At 45.7% G+C, this 22938-nt stretch overlaps 1 long non-coding RNA gene across 2 annotated transcripts; it reads right to left on the reverse strand.

The window, feature by feature from the left end:
* Nucleotides 1-357: 357 nt before the first annotated feature.
* On the reverse strand, nt 358-3473 carry LOC146360322 (uncharacterized). 2 transcript variants are annotated; one of them, XR_014787526.1, is made up of 4 exons: nt 3298-3473; nt 2648-2732; nt 1923-2036; nt 358-702 (listed from the first exon to the last, which is right to left on the reverse strand). It is a non-coding gene; the product is annotated as an uncharacterized LOC146360322 (long non-coding RNA). The 2 variants fall into 2 exon arrangements; XR_014787529.1 differs by lacking the exon at nt 2648-2732.
* Nucleotides 3474-22938: the final 19465 nt, after the last annotated feature.

Below are 22938 nucleotides of genomic sequence, written 5' to 3' on the forward strand. Positions count from 1 at the left end.
TCTGTACGAAGTTAAAAGCAGTTTGGTCTAGCGAGCCATTCGAAGAGCAGTACTCGTGCTGACATGCTGTGACTTCTCATTGTTTTTTGCCACTGACCTCTGAGCCATATACAGAGCTCAGCCTCTACCCCATGAACAGTACTTTTGAGGTCCCACATGGAACACCCTGTGAGGTCAAAGTAGATCTACTCAAACATGGAACGAATACACATCGCCCACCCAAGGACAACACCAAAGACAAAAGGGGACTGTGTCGCAAAGTCTGGTCTGGCTGACGGCAGAGTTGCCTTATACAGAGAAAACAGAGCAACACGGCATTTAGAATTAGAGGCAATAAACTCAGGCTAGAGCCTGTTTCGTTGTTCAAATCAACTTAATTTATTAGTGCTGCGCATGTGTGTCCGGAAGCAGGCAGAGTTGTTCCTGTTCTCCAACCATTAAAAGGGTTGCTGCTTGCAATTCATTGATAATTTATTGAAAGGAAGGCAACAGATTCTTCTTCTTAATGGTTGACGGCTGATCAACGACCTTGCCCAGTTCTTCATGGAACACAGCACTTGTATATGTTTGTATTTGGACAGTTGTTGTAAATGAATATGAGGCCGGAGGGACACGGACGAGAACGTAGGAGGCAGAATCCCCGGCCTCCGTTGCAGGAATATGCTCTCTCCTCCTGGTTTGCTCCTTCCTTCAGTTCACTCTCTACATATAAAGAAAAGGCAGCCTTCAAGATCAGGTTAACATCGCAAGAGCATTCAAACTCAGTTTGAGAAAATCAGGCCCAGACTCATGTCCCCACCTTCACGGTTATTGCTTTGCCCTGGAAACTTGCAGTTGCTATGCGAATGTTGCTCTAGGCAGGTGGGCACACTGGGAGGGCTGTGGACAAATATGGGAAACAGATCCACAGTTTTATTTGTCTAATTTGTATAAGGGTAAGATAATTAATTCTGCCTTGATACTGAATACAGGGGAGACATATGTGAATTTTCCCAGAGATTCCCAAAGAACCAAGCTTCCATTCCAGAAACCACCCTTCCAGACGCCCACCACACTCGATCTCATTGAGCTGTTAAAAAACATAACTACACAATGTTTTCAGTGGTGGGAATTTTCGCCTGGAAGGCCACTGTTTAAAAATGAACAATGTTTTCTTCTTTTAAGAGGAGAAGAAGCTTTTTGGAGCAGACCAGTGGACCAGAACACTCTGGGAAGTCCACAGGCAGGACATGGAAACAATAGTCCTCCCGAGCCATGGCTGGCAACACAGAGGGAATCGTTTCCAGGCCTCTCTCCTGGCAAGCTCCCACGTGGACAAAGTCTCTCAGATCTGTGACCTGGCCATGAGAACATAGCATGAGATTGAATCACTGGTGTCACCTGATCCTCAAGCCAAAGAGGATTCTGGGTTGGGGTGTTTCAGCCTCCCAGCCTCAACTGGCTCCTAACTGTAATAACACTTGGTAATACAATGCCAATTTACCCAGTTCAAAAAGTCTAATGATGAGATAAGCCACTGGGAAATTAAGAACCCCCTAATTCTCAGAATGTCAAGCATTGGGATCCAAAGGGACCTCTACCTATGTTGCAAGAGCACATCTGATTTTACTCTGAATAATTAGTTTAGAGGAAATGGTGGTTCTGGGGCAGGAACATGAATGCACATCCATGGCTGTTGTATTAGCTGGAGTTCAAACAGATCTGGAAGAAAGAGGAGACTCAGGAGTAGTTTGGATTGGGGTGGAGGAAAACCCCTTGAAAGTGTATTTGTGAAAAGGGGAGAAATGCATGTGGGAAGAAGTGCATGGAGCTCTTGGAAAGGGCTCATTAACCATCCGGAGTCCAGAGTACAAACTTGCATAAAAGTTGATTGTCATGCAGCTAGAGGAATTTGAATGTAGACGTCCAGAAATGCTACTCACCCACTGTATCTGGCACAGAATCTTGAGCAGACAGTTCCGCCTGAACCTGGTAAACCAGGAAAACAACAGCAAAGAGTAGGAAAAGAGTCTTCGTGCTGGACTTCTTGTTGGAATCTGGAGAGAAGAAAAAGACTGAAGAATAAGACAAATGAAACTCTGCAGGTCTTGAAACCAGAATAAAACTGAAGAACCTATGTAGGACCTATGTACTACACCATTTGCGTCCCTGCTCTTTACCGTGATAGGCTATGTCAATTTTTACGTAGCCTAGCTTGGTAAAGAGCAGGGATGCAAATGGCGTCTGCTACGCCGGACGCCATTTGCAGATGCAGACCAGCCGCAGCCGGAAGTCCAGCAGTGACCAGCCCCGGCCAGCAGCTCTGCAGACTCGCCATGGAGTGGAGCCAGCCGGGGAGGATTCCGGGGGGAGGACCAGATTGCCTCCCCCCCATGGGCCCCCCAGTGGACCCAGGTCAGTGGGGTTCATACACCCCTAATGTAGACATCCAGAAATACTACTAACTCACTGTATCCAGCCAGCGCAGAATCCTGAGCAGACACTTTTTAAAAGATCTGGAAAAAAATGAGGTCTGTTTAAAAAAGACCCTCGGATTGTTAGGCTATTAAAACAGCCACTAGACGGTGGTTTTTCATTGAGTTTTAGGGAACCTTGAAATTAGGGATGTCAGAGAATTCCGCCACGGACTGAAATGAGATAGAATTACCTTCAGTCCGTGCCATGGAAACCTCTGTGGAATGGCACCACGAGGTCCAGCGGAGCCAGCAGTCATGCGGCTTTTTTTTCGTCGTCTGCAAAGAGTCGTGGAATTTTCGTAAATAAAAACACAGTGTGGTATATTCCGATAATAAATACGTCAGTTTTTTTAAAAAAAAAATTGTGCTCAGTGCCTTGTTTGTGGGTATTCTTTTGAAATTGAAATCCTCTATCTCCGTCTACTTTCAGCCAAAACACTTTCTCTTCCTAAGGGCTTCCCAAAAGAAGGCTGTCTTAGGTATGCCTGAGTGATAAACTATGTGTTTAAAGCAATGCTGTTTTAAAGAAAGAAAAACCTTTTAAAATAACCATGCCGGTCCCCTAGGAAGAGGAAGTGTTTTGGCTGAAAGTAAACGGAGACGGAGGATTTCCATTTTTTTTTAAAGTAAATATTTACAAAAAATAGCAATTCTTACAGAAGTTATGCAGACTCACAGAGACAGCTCGGCGCCGGAATTACGGTTCTGGGTATGGATTTATCTTCGTAATTTTCGGAGTGGAAAAAAAAGAGGGGAATTCCAGGGGTTTGTGAATGGCGGAACGGAGCGCTGGCCGCAAACTGAAGTCAAGTGGCACAGAAGGTACACAATTCGTACATACCTACTTGAAACTTAAAAGCTTCCCTTCGCAGCAATCACGTGGTCACCATCTGGGAGCCCACCCTCAATGCAGAAAGGCTCTACAACATGAGAACTGCAGATTTTGTCTGTAACATAAAGCAGCCCTTGTCAGCACCTTTGGTTTCTACCTTCCTCGGTTATTTTCAGTTTATTCTCAGCTAGTCCCTCCCCCCAGCTGTCCCTCAAGAAGCAGGGCCAGATCCACCAGCACTCCAAGTTCCTCACCTGATCAAAAAATGCACCACAACTCCTTGGTTTCATTACATTTCCAGGATTTCCAAATGTTGTAATGTTCACAGAAGCAACATCATTACATCAGAATAAGTAGCATTCATCTGAGCTACATATTGACCCATGGTGGCTTTCCACCAGAAAAGAGCAGAGCCTGAAAGTCTGGCGGCCACTCTAAATAGGAGTGGTCTCAGACATCACTCAAAGAACATAAGAACATGAGAAGAGCCATGCTGAATCAGACCAAGGGTCCATCCAGTCCAGTATTCTGTTCATACAGTAAACAACCAACTGTTGACCAGGAACCCACAAGCAAGAGATGAGTGCAACAGCACCCTCCCATCCATGTTCCCCAGCAACTGGTGCTCAAATGCATACTGGGTCTGATACTGGAAGTAGTGTAGAGCCATCAGGACTGGCAGCCATTGACAGCCTTCTCCTCCATGAATCCGTCTAACCCCCTTTTAAAGACATCCAACGTGGTGGTCATCACTACATCTTGGGGTAGCAAATTGCCTAGTTTCACTCTGTGCTGTGTGAAGAAGCCCTTCCTTTTTCCTGTCCTGAATCTCCCACCAATCAGCTTCATGGGATGACCCCATTGGGTTCTAGTACTTTGAACGAAGGAGGAAAAAGCCTCCCTATCCACATTCTACACACCATGCCTCATTCGAAGTCTAAACCTCCTGTTCACTAGCTGGATGTGCATGTGTCTGTGTAAGTTCAAACCAATAAATATATTTAGGATTCCAGGGAAGGGAGCAACTCCCCACCCCAGACACTCATAGTAGTGCCATCCAGCCCACACTTTACTATCTTGCTAATCATTGTATCATGAGGCCCTAAGTCAAATGCCTTGCAAAGCCATGGTATATTATGATCTCGTAAGCTAAGCAGGGTCAGCCCTGCTTAGTACTTGGATGGGAGACTGCCTGGGAATCAGGCTTCCTGCATTGAGCAGGGGTTTGGACTCAGTGGTCTTGTCGGCCCCTTCCTTCAATGTGCACAGCTTATCCACAATGTACTAATTATCCTGCGATGAGGACAGATCCTAGATCCTTGCTGAGACAGAGGAAATGTGGCTGATCTGGGACCTTGGATTCAATGTGCTAAGAGTTTGACTCTGAAGACAGATCCTGAATCCTCGTAATGGCTCCATACCTTTCATTAGCCAAATGGACAACTTCCATCCCGTTGTACACGTTGCCCAGGAAGAGGAAGTGTGGTTGATTGGTATCAGAGACTTGTCTCTGTGGTGTCACCTGATTCTCCAGCCAAGGCATATTCCAGGCTGCTGTGTCAGCATCCCTGAACCGTCAGGCATTTTAATAAATTTGCAAAATTATCTGCAAGTTGTGGTTGGTGACCTTACATTCTGTGTGAATGGCACAGATGTGAGCTGTATCAGAGGATGTTATCATGCCATTACTTGAAAACACAGGTGCATCCGGTGTCCTTCACCCAAATCCCCTGGCTCTGGGCCACCAATGTCTGTATAAATACAGGCATGCTTGCATCTTGACCTACACACCTTCTTCAGTCCGATTCTTCTTTCTGGTCCTGCAGAGTTTCCTCTGTCTTATTCTTCACTCAACAATCCAGCAAAAAGTCCAGCATGAAGACTCTTTTCCTGCTCTTCGCTGTTGTTTTCCTGGTTTACCAGGTGCAGGCGGAACTGTCTGCTCAAGATTCTGTGCCGGATACAGTGGGTGAGTAGCATTTCTGGACATCTTCGTGCAAATTCCTCTAGCTGCATGACAATCAACTTTTATGCAAGTTCGTACGCTGGACTCTGGATGGTTAATGAGCCCTTTCCAAGAGCTCCATGCACTTCTTCCCACATGCATTTCTCCCCTTTTCACAAATACACTTTCAAGGGGTTTTCCTCCACCCCAATCCAAACTACTCCTGAGTCTCCTCTTTCTTCCAGATCTGTTTGAACTCCAGCTAGTACACCAGCCATAGATGTGCATTCATGTTCCTGCCCCAGAACCACCATTTCCTCTAAACTAATTATTCAGAGTAAAATCAGATGTGCTCTTGCAACATAGGTAGAGGTCCCTTTGGATCCCAGTGCTTGGCAATCTGAGAAATAGGGGGCTCTTAATTTCCAAATGGCTTATCTCAGCATTAAACCTTTTGAACTGGGTAAATTGGTTTTGTTTTGCCAAGTGTTACTACTGTTAGGAGCCAGTTGAGGCTGGGAGGCTGAAACACCCCAACCTGGAATCATTTTGGCTTGAGGATCAGGTGACACCAGTGATTCTATCTCATTCCATGTTCTGATGGCAAGGTCACAGATCTGAGAGACTTTGTCCATGTGGGAGCCTGCCAGGAGAGAGGCCATCAAATGATTCCCTCTTTGTTTTTAAACGGTGGCCTTCCCATAGTGTTCTGGTCCACTGGTCTGCTCCAAAAAGCTTCTTCTCCTCTTAAAAGAAGAAAACATTGTTCATTTTTAAACAGTGGCCTTCCAGGTGAAAATTCCCACCACCGAAAACATTGTGTAGTTGTGTTTTTAACAGCTCAATGAGATCGAGTGTGGTGGGCTTCTGGAAGGGTGGTTTCTGGAATGAAAGCTTGGTTCTTTGGGAATCTCTGGGAAAATTCACAAATGTCTCCCCTGTATTCAGTATCAAGGCAGAATTAATTATCTTACCCTTGCACAAATGAGGCAAATAAAACTAATGAATCTGTTTCCCATATTTGTCCATAGCCCTCCCAGAGTGCCCACCTGCCTAGAGCAACATTCTCATAGCAACTGCGATTTTCCAGTGCAAAGCAAGAATAGCTAGGGTAGGGACATGAGTCTGGGCTTGATTTTCTCAAACTGGGTTTGAGTGTTCTTGTGATGATAACCTGATCTTGAAGGCTGCCTTTTCTTTATATGCAGAGAGTGAACTGAAGGAAGGAGCAAACCAGGAGGAGAGAGCATATTCCTGCAACGGAGGCCGGGGATTCTGCCTCATACGTTCTCGTCCGTGTCCCTCCGGCCTCGTATACAGTAACAACAACTGTCCAGATACAAGGAAATACAAGTGCTGTGTTAAATGAAGAATTGGGCGAGGTGCCACAGTTCACTGGCTCATCAGCCATCAATCATTAAGAAGAAGAATCTGTTGCCTTCCTTTCAATAAATTATCAACGAATTGTAAGCAGCAACCCTTTTAATGGTTGGAGAACAGGAACAACTCTGCCTGCTTCCAGAAACATATGTGTATAAAAGCACTAATAAATTAAGCTGATTTGAGCATCTAAACTGTCTCTAGCTTGCTTGTATTGCCTCTAATACTAACTGCTGTGTCGCTCTATGTCAGGAAACCCTGCTGTCAGTCACACCAGACTTTGCAACAGTACGCAGTCTGGTTTTGCCTTTTGTGAGATTCTTTACTGTTTGATTAGATCTACTTTGACCTCACAGGGCGTCCACGTGGGACTTAAAAAGCACCACTGATGGGCTAGAGGCTGAGCTCTGTATATGGCTCAGAGGTCAGTGGCAAAAAACAAGGAGAAGTCACAGCATGTCAGCACGAGTACTGCTCTTCGAATGGCTCGCTAGACCAAACTGCTTTTAACCTCGTACAGACACTTCAGGATTTGATATACAGGTTTATCACAGCTGAACCTTATGAGGGATATGGAGAGACCAACAATTCTTTGGGATAAATATTTCCATGTTAGCCTATTATGCAGGATGGTGTAGGAGTCCTGGAAGACATCCGAACAAGGATGCACAAAGTGCTGGGTCAAACATTTGGCGGAAGAGGCCGCTGCAATGATGGGTGACACCTTCCCCTCCCTCTAATGTAGGTGCATCTCTTTTCTCCAAAATGCCGCTGGGTCTCTCACCAACCTGGCATCCTTCTCCAGTGCTAAAGGGGGGCTCAGAGGCATTTGCAGGAAAGAAGAAGTAATGGTGGCTGCTGTAGGCACTCAGCCCAGCTGAGCAGCTCTTAGTACAGCTCCTCTGAGTACTTTGCCCATAACATTTGTTTTTCCAGACGGAAAGATCTTTTTAAAGAAATTCAGTGCAGTTGCCTTGATTGCCTGGATCACACCCTCACTGCAAAGAGTACCCCATGTTCCCCAGCAACTGGTGCATACAGGCTCACTTCCTCTGGTATTGGAGGTAGCACATAGTCATCAGGACTAGTAGCCATTGGTAGCCTTTTCCTCCAGGAGTTTGTCCAACCCGCCTTTAAAGCCATCCAAATGGGTGGCCATCACTACATCCTTTGGTAGCGAGTTCCCTAGTTGAACTCTGTGCTGTGTGAAGAAGTCCTCCCTTTTATCTGTCCTCCTGAATCTCCCACCAATCAGCTTCATAGGATGACTGCGGTGTGTAGTATTTTCAGAGAGGGAGTTTGATAAATACACATTCTCATGCAGCTTGAGGGATTTGTAGGCAGAGGATCCATATTTAACCCATTTCATTCATCTACAGTATCTGCAACAGGAATTTTGACAGACTGTTCAGCTTGGACCAGGAAAACCAGAAAGGCAACAGCAAAGAGCAGGAAAAGAGTTGCCCTTCTGCGGAAAACTCTGACTAAGCTTTTAAGGGAAATGCCCTTTTAGTACAAGCAATTTTCAGGCACAAATGGTCTGATTAGACCATTTACATTTGCTGTTCTGCATAAAGGGCGCGCTTTATGGTCGCCATTTTGCCCAAAATGGCCATTGAAGCGAAAAGCATACCTGAGCTTTTTGGCAGACTAGCGAGTCATGCCGTGCACTGCTCGCCAGGCCCTCGTGGACTGTCCCGCCAGCTGATGTGGACCAGCAAGCACCACAAAGGTGACATGGGGTGACTTTGGCCATCCCTAGGGGGCAGAAGGTTCTTGCAGTTCTAGCTGGTGGTCTGGCCAAAGTGTCGGTTACTCTTTGCAGTGAGGGTGTGATCCAGGCAATCAAGGCAACTGCACTGAATTTCTTTAAAAAATCTTTGCGAGTGGAGATGGGTTAAAGAAGATGCAGACAACACAGTTTGGGTTGAAAATTGGGCCACATTTATTGATAATATCTGCAAAGGGGTACCTAGAAAGGGCATCTGACTGTGCCAGCGACTAGCTGGCACTTCTTGGGTGAGAGACACCCAGCCTGAGCGTTGATCTTGCCACCCCTCCGGACTGCCCCTTCTGGGGGAGGTAGGCCTTCCCCTGTCACCCCCCTCCCAGTGCCACACAACACCTGGGTGAGTGAGGAGGGTTGGTCTCCCAGGCACCCCTGATCCCCCCGCTGAGCCGCACAACCTGTTTGGGGGGTCTCAGGCGTCATCTGTCACCATAAGGTGCCTCTGCATGCACACCATCCCTAATCTCTTTCTGCTTTTGCCCGTCCTAGCTGCCACAGGAGTCACAAGCCTAGTGCTTTTGAAACTCCCCCCACCTAGGCAGAAGAACTTCTTTGTTCTTCTTTGCAGATCAGACAGAAATATGTCATTCCCTACATGAGACAGGCAGACACCATCCTGCCTGTGACGCTCTCCCCTTGTCCACAGAATTTCCTGGTGGGTGGTGCATCCATCACCCCATTCGCATAGGCCATAAGCCATTTCTCTGTTCACTTTCCGACGTGCCCTGCCAATGGCAACGTCATTCTGAGCCTTTCAATCGATCTGTGGGGGCAGTGAGGGCCGCAGTAAGGCTACTTCTGGCCAGGTCTGCCAGACCACCTGCACCTCAACCAAGGCCTGTTTGATCAGGTCCTTGCCTGGCTTACAGCCCAAATCATTCCTCACAACGTGCAGCACCTGGACCTGCGGAGGGAGACTGATCAAACTTTGGTGGAAATACAAAGCTGAGCAGAGAGGAGAACCAACTCTGTGCATGTCTACTCAGAAGTAAGTCTTACTGAGTTCAATGGGACTTACCCCTACACATGTCAGCACCCCACTTGCCCCCAGCTCAGCTTTGTATTTCCACATCCAGTTCATTATCAGACCTCCTGTTAGTTATCTCAGAAGACCCTTGGGTGAATGGGGGGGGGGGATTTCAGGGGAACAGATGGATGGAGGGAGATTCCATACACACACACACACACACACACATAATGGAAGAATATAGTTCTTCATATTCCCCGTATGTTTATTCCTCATTTTCTCCATTCCCTGAGCATGTGCAGTGTGTGCTTTTTATTCAAACAAAGAGAAGGTTGCTGACCTTTCCCTTCATGCTGCATTTGTACAAGTGAAGTGTGACTGCTTCAGAAAGAACTTTCCATTATACTGTCTCTTTTTCTTCATGGGTTTCATAACAGAAGTATGATGTAGTGGTTAGAGTCCAGCCCAAAGTCACCCAGTGAGATAACTAACAGGAGGTTTGCTAATGAGCTGGATGTAGAAATACAAAGCTGAGCTGGGGACAAGTGGGGTGCTGACATGTGTAGGAGTAAGTTGCATTGAACTCACTAAGACATACTTCTGAGTAGACATGCAAGAGTTGGTTCTCCTCTCCATTTTAGCCTCGCAGCACCAACAACAATGCTGGATGTGGAAATATAAAGCTTAGCAGGGAGAATAATACCTCGTGCAGGGCTCCAGACCAGCATGGTCATTTTAAAAGGGTTTTTTTATTTCTTTCTTTAAAACAGCATTGCTTTAAACAAAGAGTGCATCGCTCAGGCACACCTAGGACAGCCTTGTTTGGGGAAGCCCCGAGGAGGAGGAGGTGTTTTGGCTGAAAGTAATTACTTCACAACTCAGGGCAGGAGAAAAAATACATAAATATCTACGAAAAATAGCCTTTCTTACGGAGGTTATGCAGACTCACGGAGATGGCTGGGCACTGGTATTATGGCTGCTGGTACGGATTTATCTTCATAATTTTCAGAGCGGAAAAAAAAGATGAGAATTCTGGGGGCTTGTGAACAATGGTACGGAGCACGGGCTGCAAACTGCGGAAGTCAAGCAGCACGGAAGGTACACAATTCGTACATACCTAGATTTGGGAACCCCGACCAACTCTGAATTCCTAAGGGGCCCGAAGAAGGCTGTTAAGGCTGCTGCGTGGAATAAGGAAACATCTTACTGGAAAGTGCAAATGGAGGGCCATAATCCCCGGAGCCCAAAAAAGGTATCCGGGGAGAGAGGGTGGCTAAAATCTACTAAAGCAGGCAACATCTGTACCCAACCCGACTTTGCACGCCAAACCCTGAAATCTGACCTGGAGTCAGTAACTCCCACCACTGTGGGCCGGAAGGCTAAAATGGCCAGCTTGCGACTCATGGCCCTGGCAGATAGCCCCTTGTTCCTTAAAGAGACGCAGTTGCGGCAAATGATCTATAGGCAAGGGCCATGCATCCTGTAAATGAAGTCCGAGAACCAGATGTTGTGATGCAGACACTGGAGTGCGAATGCTCTGACACACGACATGACCCTCCGATTTCAGGAGGACAGGGAATGAATAACCTACACTGTGGCCATGTTGTCGTACCATGAGGTCGACCGAAATGTGCTCGGCTAGGTAAATAGGGAAGAACTCCAGGAAGGTGAGGTTCTGACAAATTCTGGCGGCAGCCCAACTCTAAAGGCCACTGCCTACAGCACGATCAGACCTCCCATATGATTCTGAAACTCCCCAGGGTACCGGTGGTACCCCAGTGACTCTGCAGACCAGCTTTGAGGAGCAGCTCACACCTCCAGAAAGAAATGCCATTAAAGCCCTGCTAAGTTGAAGCCATACCCGTGGATCCATGCACACAGCAGAAGTGACCCTCGTTTGATGGTGCAGCAACTGCAGTCTCTGCACTGCCCAAACTGAGCCGATGCAAGAAGGCATGGCCAGGGGGCGCTACCATACATGGGAAATTGAAAAATGCCATACAACATCTTGCAGGGCCCCCAAGGAAGACCCTAGGAAGATGTATGACCACCTGGGGCTGTGTCAAAGTACCTGAAATTTGTCCTGAGGGAGGCAAGAACATTGCTGAAGGGTATCTAATTCAATTTCACAGGAATATCAATTTGGCAGACGGGCCCTCAGTCGTTTCGTGAGCTAAGGGACAACGAGGTAAAAAGAAAGGGAATCAATGCTTGCATTAGGTCAGAACACTAACTACCATCTTTAGACTCCATGTAGCACTTGCCATCAGGGACCTGTGGCTGGGATCCCAAACCGAGACAACCACCTCATTGAAGAGGTATATCACACTGAGCATAGATAACAGACTGCAGGAATATGCTCTCTCCTCCTGGTTTGCTCCCTCCTTCAGTTCACTCCCTACATATAAAGAAAAGGCAGGCTTCATGATCAGGTTATTATCGCAAGAACATTCAAACCCAGTTTGAAAAAATCAAGCCAAGACTCATGTCCCCACCCTCACTATTCTTGCTTTGCCCTGGAAACTTGCAAGTGCTACGAGAATGTTGCTCTAGGCAGGTGGGCACACTGGGAGGGCTGTGGACAAAAATGGGAAACAGATCCACAGTTTTATTTGTCTAATTTGTATAAGGGTAAGATAATTAATTCTGCCTTGATATTGAATACAGGGGAGACATATGTGAATTTTCCCAGAGATTCCCAAAGAACCAAGCTTCCATTCCAGAAACCACCCTTCCAGAAGCCCACCACACTCAATCTCACTAAGCTGTTAAAAACACAACTATGCGATGTTTTCGGTGGTGGGTATTTTAGCCTGGAAGGCCACTGTTCAAAAATGAACAATATTTTATTCTTTTAAGAGGAGAAGAAGCTTTTTGCAGCAGACCAGTGGACCAGGAGACTCTGGGAACTCCACAGGCAGGATATGAAAACAATAGACTTCCCGAGCCATGGCTGGCAACACGAATTGTTTCCAGGCCTTTCTCCTGGCAGGCTCCCACAGGGATGAAGTCTCTTAGATCTGTGACCTTGACATCAGAACATGGCATGAGATTGAATCACTGGTGTCACCTGATCCTCAAGCCAAAGAGGATTCTGGGTTGGGGTCTTTCAGCATCCGAGCCTCAACTAGCTCCTAAGAGTAATAACGTTGGTAACAGAAAGCCATTTTACCCAGTTCAAAAAGTGTAATGCTGAGATAAGCCATTTGGAAATTAAGAACCCCCTATTTCTCAGAATGGCAAGCACTAGGATCGAAAGGGATCTACCTATGTTGCAAGAACACATGTGATTTTACTGTGAATGATTAGTTTAGAGGAAATGATGGTTCTAGGGAAGGATCATGAATGCACATCTATGGCTGTTGTATTACCTTGAGTTCAAACAGATTTGGAAGAAAGAGGAGATTCAGGATTATTTTGGGTTGAGGTGGAGGAAAATCCCTTGAAAGTGTATTTGTGAAAAGGGGAGAAATGCATGTGGGAAGAAGTTCATGGAGCTCTTGGTAAGGGCTCATTAACCATCCAGAATCCAGAGTAAAACCTTGCATAAAAGTTGACTGTCATGCAGCTAGAGGAATTTGCATGTAGAAATCCTGAAATGATACTCACCAACTGCATCTGGCACAGAAACTTGAGCAGACAGTTCCGCCTGAAACTGGTAAACCAGGAAAACAACAGCAAAGAGTAGGAAAAGAGTCTTCGTGCTGGACTTCTTGTTGGAATCTGGAGAGAAGAAAAAGACTGAAGAATAAGACAAATGAAACTCTGCAGGTCTTGAAACCAGAATAAAACTGAAGAACCTATGTAGGACAAGATGCAAGCATATATGTATTTATACAGACATCCCCATTTATACAGGGGATTTGGGTGAAGGACATCGGATGCAGCTGTGTTTTTGAGTAATTGTGTGGTAACATGCTGTGATACAGCTCACATCTGTGCCATTCACACAGAGCGTAAGGTCACCACCCATAATTTGCTGATAATTGTGAAAATGTTCGAAATGCCAGATAGTTCAGGGATGCTGACACAGCAGTCTGGAATATCCTTTGGCTGGAGAATCAGGTGACACCACGGAGACAAGTCTCTGATAGCAGGCAGTCACACTCCCTCTGCCTGGGCAACATGTACAATGGAATGGAAGTTGTCCATTTGGCTAATGAAAGGTATGGAGCCATTACAAGGATTCAGGATCTGTCCTCAGAGTCAAACTCTTAATACATTGAATCCAAGCTCCCAGATCATAGAATCATAGAATAGTAGGGTTGGTAGGGGCCTACAAGGCCATCAGCCATATTCCCTCTGCGTCAACAAGGATCTAGGATCTGTCTTCATTGTAGAATACTTAGTACATTGTGGAAAAGCTGTGCACATTATATATCATTTGACTTAGGGCCTCAATGATACAATGATTAGCAAGATAGTAAAGTGTGGGCTGGATGGCACTACTGTGGGCTTCTATGGGAGTTGCCCCTTTCCCTGGAATCCTAAATATATTTATTGGTTTGAACGTACACATACACATACACATCCAGCTAGTGAACAGGAGGTTTAGACTTCAAATGAGGCATAGTGTGCAGAATGTGGATAGGGAGACTTTTTTCTCCTTCGTTCAAAGTACTAGAACCCAATGGGGTCATCCCATGAAGCTGATTGGTGGGAGATTCAGGACTGAAAAAAGGAAGGACTTCTTCACACAGCACATAGTTAAACTAGGCAATTTGCTACCACAAGAAAATTCTGCAGCAGATGATAAAGCAATCCATCTGTAAGCACCTTGAAAACAATGCAGTGATTACTCAAAGCCAACATGGATTTGTCAAGAACAAATCCTGCCAGACAAATCTGATCTCATTTTTTGATCAAGTAACCTCCCTTGTGGACTGTGGGAATGCTGTAGGCATAATATACCTTGACTTCAGCAAAGCTTTCGACAAAGTGCCCCATGATATCCTGATGAGCAAACGAGATCAAAGTGGGCTAGATGAAACAATGATCCGGTGGATCCACAGTTGGCTACAGAATCGGACTCAAAGAGTGCTTCTCAATGGGACCTTCTCACACTGGGGAGAGGTAACGAGTGGGGTACCGCAGGGCTCAGTCCTGGGCCCAGTACTCTTCAACATTTTTATGAATGACTTGGAGGAGGAGGTGCAGGGAATGCTGATCAAATTTGCAGATGACACAAAATTGGTTGGGATAGCTAATACTTTGGAAGACAGAAACAAAATTCAAAGTGATCTGGATAGACTGGAGCGCTGGGCAGAAAACAACAGAATGACATTTAATAGGGACAAATGGCAAGTTCTGCACCTAGGAAAAAGAAACCAAATGCACAGTTACAAGATGGGGGATACGTGGCTCAACAACACTACAAGCGAGAAGGATCTTGGAATTGTTGTCGATCACAAGCTGAATATGAGCCAACAATGTGATGTGGCTGCAAAAAAGGCCAATGCTCTTTTGGGCTGCATTAATAGAAGCATAGCTTCCAAATCCCGGGAAGTACTAGTTCCCCTCTACGCAGCACTGGTTAGGCCTCATCTGGAGTACTGTGTCCAGTTCTGGGCACCACTTTAAGAAGGATGCAGACAAACTGGAGAGGGTTCAGAGGAGAGCAACAAGGATGATCAGGGGACTGGAAACAAAGCCCTATGAAGAGAGACTGAACGAACTGGGCATGTTTAGCCTTCAGAAGAGAAGACTGAGGGGAGATATGATAGCTCTCTTCAAGTACTTGAAAGGTTGTCCAGAGAGGAAGGCCAGGATCTCTTCTCAGTCATCCCAGAGTGCAGGACATGGAAGAATGGGCTTAAGTTACAGGAAGCCAGATTCCGGCTGAACATCAGGAAAAACTTCCTGAGTGTTAGAGCAAGACGACAATGGAACCAATTACCTAGGGAGGTAGTGGGCTCTCCCATACTGGAGGCATTCAAGATGAGGCTGGACAGCCATCTGTCAGGGATGCTCTGACTTGGATTCCTTCCTTGAGCAGGGGGTTGGACTGGATGGTCTTATAGGCCCCTTCCAACCCTACTATTCTATGATTCTATGAAGATGTAGTGATGACCACCACTTTGGATGTCTTTAAAAGGGTGTTAGACGGATTCATGGAGGAGAAGGCTATCAGTGGCTACTAGTCCTGGTGGTTATACACTACTTCCGGTATCAGACCCAGTATGCCTTTGTGCACCAGTTGCTGGAGAACATGGGTGGGTGGGTGGGGGTGCTCATGCATTCATGTCTTGCTTGTGGGTTCCTGGTCAACAGTTGGTCGGTCACTGTGTGAACAGAATAGATGGACCCTTCGTCTGATCCAGCATGGCTCTTCTTATGTTCTTATGTTCTTTGAGTGATGTCCGAGACCACTCCCATTTAAAGTGGCTGCCAGACTTGCATGCTCTGCACTTTTCTTTGGGAAAGTCTTCCTGGATCAGCATGCAAGCCAGATGAATACTACTTGTGCTGATGTAATGATGCTGCTTCTCCATATGTTACAACACTTGGAAACCCTAGAAATCCACTGTTCAGAGAAACAAAGGAGTTTTGGTGCATTTTTTGATCAGGTGAGGAGCTTGGGGCACTGGTGGATCTGGCCCTGCTTCTTGAGAGAAAGCTGGGGGGGGGGGCAGTAGCCAAGAATAAACTGCAAAAATAACCATGCAAGATAGAAACCAAAAGTACCGAGAAGGGCTGCTTTTTATTAAAGACAAAATCTGCAGTCCTCATGTTATGGAGCCTTTCTGCATTGAGGGTGGGCTCCAGGATGGTGACCACATGATTGCTGAGAAGGGAAGCTTTTAAATTCCAACACCAACTAGGTTCCCTAGAACACAATGAAACACCACCATCTAGTGGCTGTTTTAGTAGCCTAACAATCTGAGGTGGTTGTTTTTTTTTAATATACCTCATTCTTTCCAGATCTTTAAAAAATGGAATAACTAGGAAATACCTCCAGATCTGCCATGGAGGTTGACAACATCATGAAAAAGACCCACCAACTTCCATGAGTGAGCAGTCTCCATAGCAGGATAAAAGTTCTATGTGAAGAAGCCCAAGGTCCTCTGGAAATGGGTAGCAAAAACCCTTTTCCTCGGAAAAGGAAACTTACTGCTATTGTTTCGAGTGGTTGATTTTTGAAAGAAAAGTGTAAGGGTTTTCCATACAAGGTTGCTAGAGACAGAAAGCAAAGAAGCCGAGCTGTTAATGTCTCTTTAGCAATGGATATATACTACTTCCAAAAGCAGAAAACAGCTAGTGAGCCCCAGACACATATTGTCGATACTATTTCATTTGTGCACCCAACGTGCCGGTCAGAAATATCCTGCTACAGGTATAGGCAGGGCATGAGAACATCCTGACTAAAATTACTGAGGTAGCTACTGGTGCTGTACAACTTGAATGACAGAAAAATCTGGATACAAGGAACTATATATCGGAAGTAAATCCTGTATCAGATGTGTTAAAATGTGAGCTGCTTTCACAATCCTGGACGTCTACAGAAAGTTGTGATTTCAGGCATGCTGCTACAGGTCCAAGAGCATTTTGCCATGCGTGGCTTCCCAAATCTTCCCTTTCATTAGCCTACTCTGAGGTTTTGAATGGACCTCTACGTCATTACTGAATGTCATTTCCCCAGCCAGTAGTACGAGGGGGTACAGGGCACATTCATTACCAAGGACTGTACGAAGTACAAAGGCCTCAATGGAGGTGCAGGAAAGCACTCAAAATGAGGATGGTGCAGTGCATCACACGAACATGCTCCTAATGTCCTTTCTGTCGCGAACAGGAGAAAGGTTTGAATTGAACAGCAACGTAAGAAGTCGTATGCATCAGCTGTAGAGGAAAATAAAATAAAGCTGTATTGAGCACTGTGTATTGTGGGACACATGACCTTCCTCTTGGTGGTAAGACCAGGACCGCAAGTAGCACGATACAGCTTTTCCACTTCCCTGTTGAGGTAGGGGATGAAATACTAAACAAACAAAATAGCATTTGGGAACTGGGGCAAAAACGCTAAGTACAAATCTGGAAGAAAAAAGGTGAATTAGGACCAAATTCTAAGGGAACCTATTGTTGTGAAGGCTGTCACTTCCATTAGGTTCACAGTTTTCGAAGATGAAAGACCAGATGTTTCTGGGATAGAACAACTCTCTCCAGGTGTACAAAATAACATTTGGAAACTGGGGCAAAAATGCTAAGTACACATCTGGAAGAAAAAGGGTGAATTAGGACCAAATTCTAAGGGAACCTATTGTTGTGAAGGCTGTCACTTCCATGAGGTTCACAGTTTTCGAAGATGAAAGACCAGATGTTTCTGGGATAGAACAACTCTCTCCAGGTGTACAAAATAACATTTGGAAACTGGGGCAAAAATGCTAAGTACACATCTGGAAGAAAAAGGGTGAATTAGGACCAAATTCTAAGGGAACCTATTGTTGTGAAGGCTGTCACTTCCATGAGGTTCACAGTTTTCGAAGATGAAAGACCAGATGTTTCTGGGATAGAACAACTCTCTCCAGGTGTACAATTTGTGAAAAAAAAGTGTTGGGAGTACATCTGTAGATGAGGAATTTATTGGGGACATTTCAATCTCCAACCAAACTTCAATAGCTCAAAGCAAACTAGCTCAAAGTGGGCTAGATGAAACAATGATCCGGTGGATCCACAGTTGGCTACAGAATCGGATTCAAAGAGTGCTTATCAATGGGACTTTCTCAAACTGGGGAGAGGTAACGAGTGGGGTACCGCAGGGCTCAGTCCTGGGCCCAGTGCTCTCCAACATTTTTATGAATGACTTGGAGGAGGAGGTGCAGGGAATGCTGATCAAATTTGCAGATTACAGAAAATTGGGAGGGATAGCTAATACTTTGGAAGACAGAAACAAAATTCAAAGTGATCTGGATAGACTGGAGCGCTGGGCAGAAAACAACAGAATGACATTTAATAGGGACAAATGGCAAGTTCTGCACCTAGGAAAAAGAAACCAAATGCACAGTTACAAGATGGGGGATACGTGGCTCAACCACACTACAAGCGAGAAGGATCTTGGAATTATTGTCGATCACAAGCTGAATATGAGCCAACAATGTGATGCGGCTGCAAAAAAGGCAAATGCTATTTTGGGCTGGCCAGGAAGGCCAGGCTCTCTTCTCGATTATCCCAGAACACAGGCCACAGAATCATGGGCTCAAGTTACAGGAAGCCAGATTCCAGCTGAACATCAGGAAAAACGTCCTGACTGTAAGAGCAATACGACAATGGAACCAATTACCTGGGGAGGTGGTGGGCTCTCCCACACTGGAGGCCTTCAAGACGAGGCTGGACAGCCATTTGTCAGGGATGCTCTGACTTGGATTCCTGCATTGAGCAGGGGGTTGGACTCGATGGGCTTGTAGGCCCCTTCCAACCCTACTATTCTATGATTCTATGAATAGGTATATCCAACCCCATCTTATCTGCTTGTTCTGAATTTGGACTAGATCTCAATACTTTACTTGGACAACAATAGAATGGTTGTTCACCCATGGCAGGAAAAGAAGGTGGGGTTGAAGCACACACCAGGGCAACCTCTCCGTCACAACCTTTGCCCGCTACTCACCTGTAGACTTATTCTAATTGTAAATGATCTGAACAGTGCAAGTGTTGTGATCATGCACAAAAACTCTGCCAATCATCCCAACCGATCCTCAGCAGAGTTCTAGAGCTGTTGATCTATATTCCCTCCATGGATTCACTTATTACCTTACTGAGGAAAACCAACCTGCTTACAGTTTGGTGAAACTACATCCATCTCAGATATACCGTACTGAAGAAAAAGACTTTCAAACCCATGCCAATTCGATTCAGGAACTTTACACATTTGAAAACACTGGAGATGAATCTGTTCCTTGGTACAACTTGTGGCCAAAAGCTGCGGATCCACACCTGGCTGGAGAATTCAAAGAGAGCACGTCAATGGTTCCTCATCAACCTGGATGGAGGTATCCAGTGCTTTGCTGAAGGACCTTTTCCTGAGCCCTATGCACTCCCCCAAAATATGTATTAAAGACTTGGAGGTTACAGTGGGTTTGTGTGCGGGGGCGGTGGAGGGGGAATGCGGACCATTGACGTGACATGCTGTGTGAATGGCACAGATGTGAGGTCTGTAACAGGATGTTTTTGAGGAAACACAGGTGCCTCTGGTGTCCTCCATCCTAAATCCCCAGGCTCATTGCCCCAAGTGTCCAGTTATATTTCCCTGCTCACGCCTTGTCCTAAAGAGGTTCTTCAGTCTTGTTCTTCAGTCTTATTCTTCACTCAACAATCCAGCAAAAAATCCACCATGAAGACTCTTTCTCCTGCTCTTTGCTGTTGCTTTCCTGGTTTACCAGGTTCAGGCCAAACTGTCTTCTCAAGGTTCTGTGCCAGATACAGTCAGTGAGTAGGATTTCTGGATGTATACATGCAAATTCCTCTAGCTTCATGACAATAAACTTTTATGCAAGATTTTCCTCTGGACTCTGGATGGTTAATGACCCCTTTCCAAGAGCTCCATGAAATTCTTCACACATGTATTTCTACCCTTTTAACTGATACCCTTTTAAGTGGTATCCCCACCCCCACCCCAATGTGAACTGCTCTTGAATCCCCTCTTTCTTGTAAATCAATTAGAACAGGAGTGCATTGATGATTCTGCCCCAGAATCATCATTTTCTCTAAAACATCATATTCAGAAATAATTAGTATGTATTATATAATAATTACTGTATACATTATAATTTATGCAATAAAATATAATTATTTTATTACTGTATATAAAAGCAAATATGCTTTTCTAACATTGGTCTAGATGCCTTTGGATCCCAGTGCTTGACATTCTGAGAAAAACGGGGTTCTTACTTTCCCCATGGCTTATCGCATCATGAAACTTTTTGAACTGGGTACATTGGCTTTGTATTACTAATCATTATTATTCTTGGAGCCAGTTGAGGCTGGGATGCTCACACAACCCAGCCCAGAATTGTCTTTGGCTGGGAAATCAGGTGACACCACTGGTTCAATCCCACGCCACGCTCCAATGTCAAGGTCACAGGTCTCCTGGACTCCCTCCATGTGGGCAATCGGTCTTGTTAAGAGGCCTTGAAATGATTTAATATGCATTATCAGATTACCAGTCATGGCTTGAGAGCACTGTTACCTTCATCGCCTGCTTATGGAGTTTCTACAGTCTTCTGGTCCACTGGCTTGACCAAAATGCTTCTTCTTCTCTTCTTAGGCCACATAGATGAAAGATTTTTTTTAAAAAAAATTAAACAGTGGCATTCCAGGCTAAAACTGCCACTACTGAAAAAATCTCAGACTTGTCTTTTTCAATGCTCAGAGAGATGGAGGGAGCGATACTCTGGCCCCTGGGGAACATCTGCGGGACATAGGGTATTTCAGATTCCTAGATCCAAGGCAGATACAGTGCCCCAGCCTCGGACGCAGGAGTCTGAGCTCTCCACCCCTGACACCTCCCCCTTGCAGCTAGAGTGGAGAGAACCATGCAGGCTGCCTCCACGAGCTTGAAATGCGAGCTTGGAGAGGGGTCAATAGGGGCGTGCTGGTGGGCAGGCAGGGGAGGAGGCTGGAGACATGAGGATATGAGCTGTCTTCAGCCGTCTCCAGGCTCCTCCCCTCCCCATCCCAGAAGCCTATGCAAGTTGGGCAACAACACCCATTTAACAGCAATGCAGAGCTGGAGCTGCAACGCACCTCCCAGCCATCACTGGATACTTGTTAGCATCCGAGTTCAGAGGCTTACCAGTACCCAGGCTGGATCTAATACAAATGCACCCTTATTCCAGTGGGCTTCTGGAGTAGGGCTAACCTTTGAGGAACTCTGGTTCCTTTTTGGCATCTCTCATAAAATTCACACATGTCTCCCTTGTATTCAATACCAACTCATAATGATTTAATCCTTATGCAAATTAGACAAATATAAATGTGAGTCAGTTCCCCACATTTTCCCACAGCCCTCCCAGAGTGCCCACCTACCTAGAGCAACAGTCTCATTGCAATTGAAGTTTTCCAGTGCAAGCCAGTCAAAGTGGGTGTGAGGACATGATTCATGGCTCGATTTTCTCAAACCTGTTTTGAACGTTTTTGAGATGATAACCTAATCTGAAAAGCTGCCTTTTCTTTATACACAGACAGTGAACTGAAGGAAGGAGCAAACCAGGCGGAGAGAGCATATTCTTGCAATGGAGGGTGGGGATTCTGCCTTGAACATTCTTGTCCGTGTCCCTCAGGCCTTAGATACATTTACAACGACTGTCCAGATACAAACCTATACAAGTGCTGTGTTAGATGAAGAGCTGGGCGAGGTGCCAAGGTTCACTTGAAGATCTCTCATCAGTCATTATGAAGAAGAATGTGTTGCACTGCTTTCAATAAATCAACCCTGGTAAGTGTTGGATAATAGGAACAACTCCGCATGCTTCCAGACACTAGGGGGCGATGGAGAACATATGCATCAACAGCCGATTGTCTTGTGCATCCCTATTGTTGTCCGTAGCTTCATCAATTCCTCTTTTCCTGATCCCTCCCCTTCCTCTTCATTCTTCTTCATCTGCTTCTGCAACATGCCATGTGTTTGCTCAGGAAAAGAAACAAATAGTTATATCTCATGCCTTCACCGCTTACACTCACACACCCAGCTTAAGGGGGGGCTTTCATTTAAAGAGTGTTAGACACCCTTCTCTGATGATGTGTAGGAAAGCACTAATAACTTAAGTTGAACTGAGCATCTAAATTGGCTCTAGCCTGAGCAAATTGCCTCTAGTACTAAATTCTGTGTTGCTACTCTTTCTCACCCCTTCATGGATCATTGCCTTGTTGCAGTGCAGTGCACAGTGCAGTGCACTGTACACTGCCTTGGATCACTGCCTTGGATCACTGCCTTGTTGCAGTGCAGTGCACTGTGCAGTGCACAGTGTTGCAGTGCACTGCCTTCATGGATCACTGCCTTGGTGTGGCGAAGGGGCTTGCCTTATGGCAGTGAAGCCATAAGCTATGCCGTGCAGGGCCACCCAAGATGGACTGATCATGGTGGAGAGTTCTGACAAAATGTGGTCCACTGGAGAAGGAAATGGCAACCCACTCCAGTATTCTTGCCAAGAAAACCCCATGGAACGTATCACAAGGCTAAAAGATATGACGCTGGAAGATGAGCCCCTCAGGTCGGAAGGTATCCAACATACTACTGGGGAAGAGCAGAGGGAATTTCCAAGTAGCGCCAGAAAGAGTGAAGCGGCTGGGCCAAACCCAAAAGGACACTCAGCTGTGGATGTGTCTGGTGGTGAAAAGAAAGTCCGATGCTGTAAAGAACAATATTGTTTAGGAACCTGGAATGTACGATCAGTGAATCAAGGTAAGCTGGATTTGGTCAAACATGAGATGGCAAGACTGAACATCGACATCTTGGGAATCAGCGAACTAAAATGGACAAGCATGGGCGAATTTAATTCAGGTGACCATTATATCTACTACTGTGGGCAAGAATCCCTTAGAAGAAATGGAGTAGCACTCATAGTCAACAAAAGGGTG

This window comes from Heloderma suspectum, chromosome 1 (genome assembly GCF_057233095.1).
Source record: "Heloderma suspectum isolate Gila_16-S chromosome 1, 16-S_ref, whole genome shotgun sequence".
Taxonomy (NCBI): domain Eukaryota; kingdom Metazoa; phylum Chordata; class Lepidosauria; order Squamata; family Helodermatidae; genus Heloderma; species Heloderma suspectum.